The sequence below is a fragment of the Camellia sinensis genome, chromosome 5 (assembly GCF_055761805.1).
Source record: "Camellia sinensis isolate YWXY chromosome 5, ASM5576180v1, whole genome shotgun sequence".
In the NCBI taxonomy this organism is placed as follows: domain Eukaryota; kingdom Viridiplantae; phylum Streptophyta; class Magnoliopsida; order Ericales; family Theaceae; genus Camellia; species Camellia sinensis.
This window is the reverse complement of record NC_138965.1, coordinates 28,962,153-28,969,437: the sequence shown is the minus strand read 5'-3', so window position 1 is coordinate 28,969,437 and position 7,285 is coordinate 28,962,153. Positions and strand designations below refer to the sequence as shown.

General features: G+C 35.9%; 1 pseudogene; it reads left to right on the top strand.

Moving 5' to 3' along the window:
* Window positions 1–5,820: 5,820 nt before the first annotated feature.
* Window positions 5,821–6,376, top strand: LOC145791294 (large ribosomal subunit protein uL11x pseudogene; annotated as a pseudogene).
* The last annotated feature ends 909 nt before the right edge of the window (window positions 6,377–7,285 follow it).

Genomic DNA, 7,285 nt, shown 5'->3' with positions numbered 1-7,285 from the left:
TGTATTAGGTTGATGATTGTAAGGGGAAAAGAGAAGTAATGAAAGATAGGAAGGAAAAAAATTATCTATGCATATGTTTTTTTAAAAAGACATATGTTTTTGTCTATGCATTGTAAAAAGGCATATGTTTTTTTACGTCTACAATCCAAAATAATTTTTTTTTTTTTAAAAGACTTTATACGTTAAAAAATATTCACTTGTCATATTAATGCTACACAATTATGTTGAGGAACTTGTGACTGAATTTCTCTTAATATTATACCTTAATTTAGCCAAACTATATAAATCAAGAAAAAATACAATAAAATAAAATAAATAATTGGGCACTTCTAAAGTATAACCCCTAAAAACATATATAAAACAAAATAAAATAAAAATAATTTGGAACTTCTAAAGCATAGCCCCCTATGCCTTAAATAGAAATTACTCTATGGCCCTGTTTATTTTCAGAGATAAAATTGAGGGAATTCATAGTGAGGGGATTAATATTGAAGGGATTGTTAGTGAGGGAATTAAGTAAAATTGTGTTTATTTTGATGATAGTTATTAGTGTAAGAATTATTAAATTATTTTTATATAAAATAATAAAATAAATAAAAAAATACAAAAAATTAAACGTTAATGTTAATAAAAAAAAAACCTAACATGTAAAAAATAAAAAAATTTCTTGTCCTCTCACTATTTTTCTAATACTACTCCCACCTCTTCTATCTCAATCCCCCTTTCAACTTCCATCTTAATCCCCTCCTCTATCATAATCCCTTCCTCAACTCTACAAACACACACAATACTAAATGGGTTCCACCTCCATCCTAATCACATCTCACCCTCTATATCTCAAAACAAACGGGGCCTATATAGTGTAGAAAATTTTAAATGCCACTTGTCAAAAATTCTATTTGCACACGAGTACTTGTATTAGTACACTACATTTTCAATTCGTATCACACACGATTTGAATTTTTTTGATTTTTTTCTCAATCTACATCATTAATTTTTAAGGATTGGATTTCTCTCAAATTTAAATATGAATTTGATAGAATTTAAGAAGCACATAAGGCCCACCATATTTTCGATTGCAATCATATTTCAATTATCAAACAATCTAAAAATATTGAGTTTCTCTTAAATTTAAATATGCAATCTACTTTTAATATCATTTTACCCTCTAGTTAAATTATTAAAAAGGCAGGAACAAAAAAAAAAAAAAAAAAACTCTAGCCACCCACCCCGGCCTTTCCTCTTCTCCCTAACCACCACAACTCCTCTTGCTCCTTCCGACCACCTTCCCTTGCCTCCTCTCCCCTCCCTTATACCTTGCTTCCTCTTCCTCCATCCTCCACATCCCTCTCTCCCCCACCTGTGTAATTCTTTAGCCCCTTCCCTCCTCGTCGCACCTAGTTCCTCTCCTTTTGCTGTTTCTTCTTCTTCTTCTTCCTCTTTTGTTCCAGCTATTGCAAATTGCAACTACCCCTTCTATCCCTTCCCTTTCTATGTGCTGGTAATGATGGGTAGTGGAGGTTAGGATTAGTCTTTTGAGAGGGAGGAGTGGGGTAAGTGTGGGTAAGATGGGAATTAGTTAGTGTTATAAAATTCAAATTTAGAAATGAAATGTCTAACAATTTTTTGGGAGGGCCATCCTACTTTGATTCCATTGATTTTAGCCTATTTTGAATGGTTTCATGGGTTTGAAGAAAACAATAATATAAAGTTGTTTTTCTTTCACCAAAAAAAAAAAAAAAAAAACTGGTGGAAACGGTTTTGTAATTAACCTTTTCGAACTTCAACATAAAATTGGAAAAATGATTTTGCACTTCATTTGGTTGAGGATAATTGCAATTAGTTGCATGAAATTTTTTCTTTTTCTTTTGGGATCTGCAAAAATTACAATTTTATGCAAAGGACCAACAACCCGAACAACACCAAAAGCAATAAGAGAACAAACAAAATATGATTTTCAGCAATTAGAAGTGGACTGGCTTTGAATAATTACAATGGCCAAATCCCTCATTTTTTTTTTTTCAAATTTTGCCAAAACAATGTATAAATTTTTTTTTAAAAAAATCTAGTAATTTTTCTAATAAATCTTTGTAAACAACTCAAATCGCAGTGTTAGCAGCTTAGAAAGTCAACTGACAAACAAATTAATATTGAGACAGGCAATTCATAATTCCAAATTAGTATTAAGATAAAATTTAATCTCCATTATAATTGTACCAAAAGCTAAAAAGTACATTTCAACAAAGTGATAATAAACTTTCAACAAAACAGAGCAAACACATAAGAGACAGACTAGAGGCTCCACAAAAGCTTCCAAAAAAAAGAAATTAAAAACCACATTGATAATTGTCACATCAGTGTGGTCATTGTTCATTTATGGAAGCTATATTGAAGTTCAAAAGTGAAGCTTGACTTTTTCTTTTTTTTTTATGTTTTACTTCCATAAATGGAAAGTAAAAAATTTTGAATCAGTGTGCAACAACCACAAATCATACCAGAAGTAGAGTTGGAGATATCAATCTTCCTTTTCTATTCACAAATCAAAACTACTACCACTTGTGAGCAGCACATTTAAACAACACAAATGGATATGATTTTGAGCAAATGGATAAGAACATTTAAAACTGAAATTTTAATAATGTATAAAGATTGAAGTTATACATACAGAGAGGCTTTAATAATGTATAAAGATTAAAGTTATACATACAAAGAGGCCAAAGTGATAAAAATGCATCATTGCGGACTTGAGTACATCCCAACTAGGTTTGCACATACCGAGCCAAGCCAATCATGTGCAATCACCAAGGCAGAGAAAACCCAAACATGGAGTTAACAGCTTAATTAGAAATTCAACTAAAAAAAAAAAAAAACAGAATATCTTGCTGCAATGTAACTCATCCAATTCATAGTTCCAAATCTAAAATCTTTTACCCACCTAGTGTCAAGCAAGAAAGGGTCTTCTTCTTGATCTTTCATCAGCTGTTCCATAAACTCTTTCGACCCAATTCCCAACCTTTCATTTGAAGATTCCATTTTCTTCAGCAGAATTTTTTGCCATTCTCTTCGACAAATCCGTGGACTCAATCACAGGGTCCTGAACATTTGAAGTCGAAGGAAGATCCAGAAAATTGAGTAATTCATTCATATCAATGCTTAAATTGCTCTCCGCGGATTGAATATCATCTTCGTATCTCACAGTAGGCAACAACGATTCGACTTCAAAACCACTCGTCATCAGCGGAGATCTTTCAAGGGGCCTAATACTTTGTTCTTGTTCAGCAAGTAAAAAATCTGTATCCTTGTTCAGCTTATCGAGTTCATCGGATTGGACTTCCGGCTCTACTGCAATGGTGCTGGTAGTTGCTTGTTGCATTATTTGTTCGGAATTCAAGTAGCGGTATTCACCCAATTGGTCATTAAGAACTGGCTCGGCTTGAAGAACCTCGCCATCACCTGATCTTGCCCTGTTTCGTCCTTGATCTTTCCACTTGATTTGGCATATGACTAAATGTTTGTACTGCACCAAAAAAATAATTAACAGAAGCTAGTTAGAGGAAGTTCAATGACATAAAAGGACCGAGGATTTTGAAAAAATAAAATAAACAATGGATAATCATCATACAAAACTTGAACAAACATGGTTAATGTTCTACCTCAGAAAGCAAAAGAAAATAATACAACAGACTTTTCAATAATCAAATGTGAATTAAGAGAAGAAATCTTAAATGTAAGACATTTAAATAATATATATAACTAAATGGAGTTGAAATATTGTATAACTCAATTACTAAATCAAATTTTTTCAATTGGGTTTTAAACAGAACAAATGAAAATTAGAAAATAAAACAAAACAAAACACACAAGAACACTAACATATATGTGGTTTGGCTATACTTTTTTTTTTTTTTTTCGCGAAAACAAAATGCTTTATTAACGTGTCAAACAGAGTTACATCAATAAAAAGAAAGAATATTTCAAATTTCCTCATAGCGAAGCTGACTAATTCCAATTAAGTTAGTACAAGAAGCATCGCGAAATCATATTCAATTACCTCCAAATCAAACAAGAAAAAAGAAGGCCAAGGTTGACTAAACCAAGACAAAAAAAAAAAAAAAAAACACAGCCCCACTCCGGATCCCAAACACAACCCAAAGAAAGCCACCGACCTTGCCACAAACTTGCTAGAAACAGGAAACCACCACAATTGCAAAGATTGTTAACAAGAATTTGATCTAATCTAATAACCCTAATCTTCCAAATAACTCATAATATATATATATATATATATACTAAGATCTGAATACATCAAGAACCGGATTGGACCTAATGGGTCATAATCACGAACCGGTAAAATTGTTAGATACGATACATCACAACCCACGCTTCTTTTCTTATAAGGTCAGATCACATGTATACGACTCTAAATAATAAACAAAGACAACAACTATGTATTAGAAAAAATACATAAAACAAAATAAAACAACATCAATAATAACATATTATAAAACAAGACTTGAATATTCATGCATATATTATTCTAAGAATTCTTATAAAATAAGTAACGCACAAAATAAACACACAAATAATACAGAGAAAGAATGAGATATTCGTTTTCTTGCTTCAATCTCTTGACGTGGTCGAGTAAAACGTCAAGACTAAACTCTTTCATGAGCCAACGACCATGTTGTGCCGATCCTCTCTTCTCGTAAACAAAGTTTTTCTTGCAACCTGTAAGCACTCCTTTCTGATTACGAATAGGTTGGCTGTCAACACCGCTCCAAGTACCTCCCTTCCCCACCGTGCGAGCAAAACGTTTCCCAAATTTTTGATTCTTGCATTTCTTCTTCTTCAATGTAGTATAGGAGTAGCAGTTAGAGACGTTTTTGTTCCAGTTTGATCGCCAAAATATGTCCCATGGCTCTTCATCACCGTACAAGTCGTGCTCTAGGATGATACGTTCATATGACAGTGGTTCTTCTATGGCTTTTTTGAAAAGGTAATGGGACACCAATTCTTCATTTGTGGGCAGAAACTTACCACCCACGCCAAAAGCAATTGCCATTCTTTGATCACTCGTCTTCTCTTCTCTCTGCACTTCACTTGCTAGTTCTAGGGTTTTTGTTGTGGAATGTAGTGGATAGAAAGTTGTTCGAGGGTTTTGTTGTGGAATGTAATGTAATGGATAGAATGTGAGGTATATAGGTATATATATAATAGAGAGGTAGTTTGATGAAAGTGATGGAATAAAGAGTGACCACACCATAAATAGGTGTGACTCACTTCACTGAAACTTCTCTCATTTGCAGTATAATTGTTAGTTACTTGTATATAGTTGTTAATTATAGCTTTACACACTTTAGCTTTAAGCTTTATTCTTTTAGCTTTCACTTTCGGTGGTGGTGGGTTTGGTATCCAATGCACCATTTCTCTCTATATAGAGAGAGTTCATCTCTTTGTAATCACATATTTTTCAACACATCAATCTTGTAATATACAAAATCAATCAATAATACATCAGTTTATTTTACATGGTATCAGAGCTAGGTTAAGAACCTAATATTTTCGCTTCATCGGCGGGCGGCAGCCTCGCCTTGGCCGCCCGCCGGACCTCTCATCTTCCAACTATTTCTGCACGCCGGATCTCAACCAATTCAAACCTCCCTCTCCATCTCCCTCTCGGCACCTCGCTGAACAGCTACACACACACACTGCCATCTCATTCTCTCTCTCTCGGCAAACCCATCCAACACACCAAACCGTGGTCTCTCTCTCTAGCTGGCTCAAAACCAACCCATCTCCAGCTCTCTCTCTATCTCGTGCATGAACCCATCATCGCACGAGGCGGCTGCAATCATCCCCTCCGGCTCCCAGCCACCTGGTCCGGCCGCATCTGGGGCCGCCACGGTTGCCGCTCAAGTTCGATCCATCGCAAGTCGTCGATGTCTACGTCCGAGTCACCGGCGGCGAAGTCGGCGTGGCGAGTTCACTCGCCCCCAAATTTGGCCCACTCGGGCTCTCCCCGAAGAAAATCGGAGAAGACATCGCCAAAGAGACCGCCAAGGACTGGAAGGGCCTCCGAGTGACGGTGAAGCTCACGGTGCAGAACCGCCAGGCCAAGGTCTCCGTCGTGCCGTCCGCGGCGGCGCTGGTCATCAAGGCCGTGAAGGAGCCCGAGCGCGATCGCAAGAAGACCAAGAACATAAAGCACACTGGCAACATCTCTCTCGATGATGTGATCGAGATTGCCAAGGTTATGAAGCCTAGGTCCATGGCCAAGGAATTGAAAGGGACTGTGAAGGAGATTCTGGGTCCCTCTAAGCTCCAGGTCCCTATTGAGTCTGGACTGTGTGAGATGGATATGGGTTCTCCTCAATAACTTATTTTCTTTCCCACAATTTTTTTTTTTTTTTTTTAATATTTGAACCCACTTGGCCATCACTCACAGACGCACATTGATTTCTCCCTTTAACCTGTCTCTTTTCCTTTCTTTTTATTTTTCTATTTAAATCTACTACCTTTTTATCTTTCCAATCACGCCAGTGTCTGCCTCCACACAAAACCAAACCTCTCTCTACAACCGTAGAACCCATCATTCATCCCACTCGAATATATACAATATATATATATTTAAAAAAAAAAAAAAAAACAAAAAAAAAAAAAAAAAAAAAAAAACAACAACAACCACCTGCTATTTTGCCAACTTTCTCTTTTTATTCTTATTCTTCTTATACAAAACCAACACCGACAGTCCACTTTTTTATTTTTTTGCCAAACACCTACCTTTACATTTGTTATTTTATTTTCTGTTTTTCCTTTCCATCATCGCTTGTTCCCCCTTTTCACCATATGTGAAAAAAAAAAAAAAAAAAAAAAAAAAAAAACAGACAAAGAACTGCACACCCAACTCATTTTATTCCTGTCAGGGGCTCACCCCGATCACCATTTTCCACAACAACAAAAAAAAAAAAAAAAAAAAAAAAAAAAAAACAAAAACAAAACCAAAAAAAAAAAAAAAAAAAACAAAAAAAACAAAATACAACCACACCCACAGTGGGATTTTTCGTCTCTACTCTGCCGCCGGTCTTTTCTTCTTGCCTCCGTCCTGGGCGGTCCTTGCCGGTGTTGCCTCCGTGTTTCCCACTCCACTGGGCATGACCACTATTCCTTGCTCCTCCACTGCAGCATATGGCGGCCCTCCAAATCGGAACATCACGGTGGCCTTCCGCTTCAGCTCCTTATTTTCTGCCCTTAGCACGCTTATCTCTGCTCGCGCATCCTTATACAT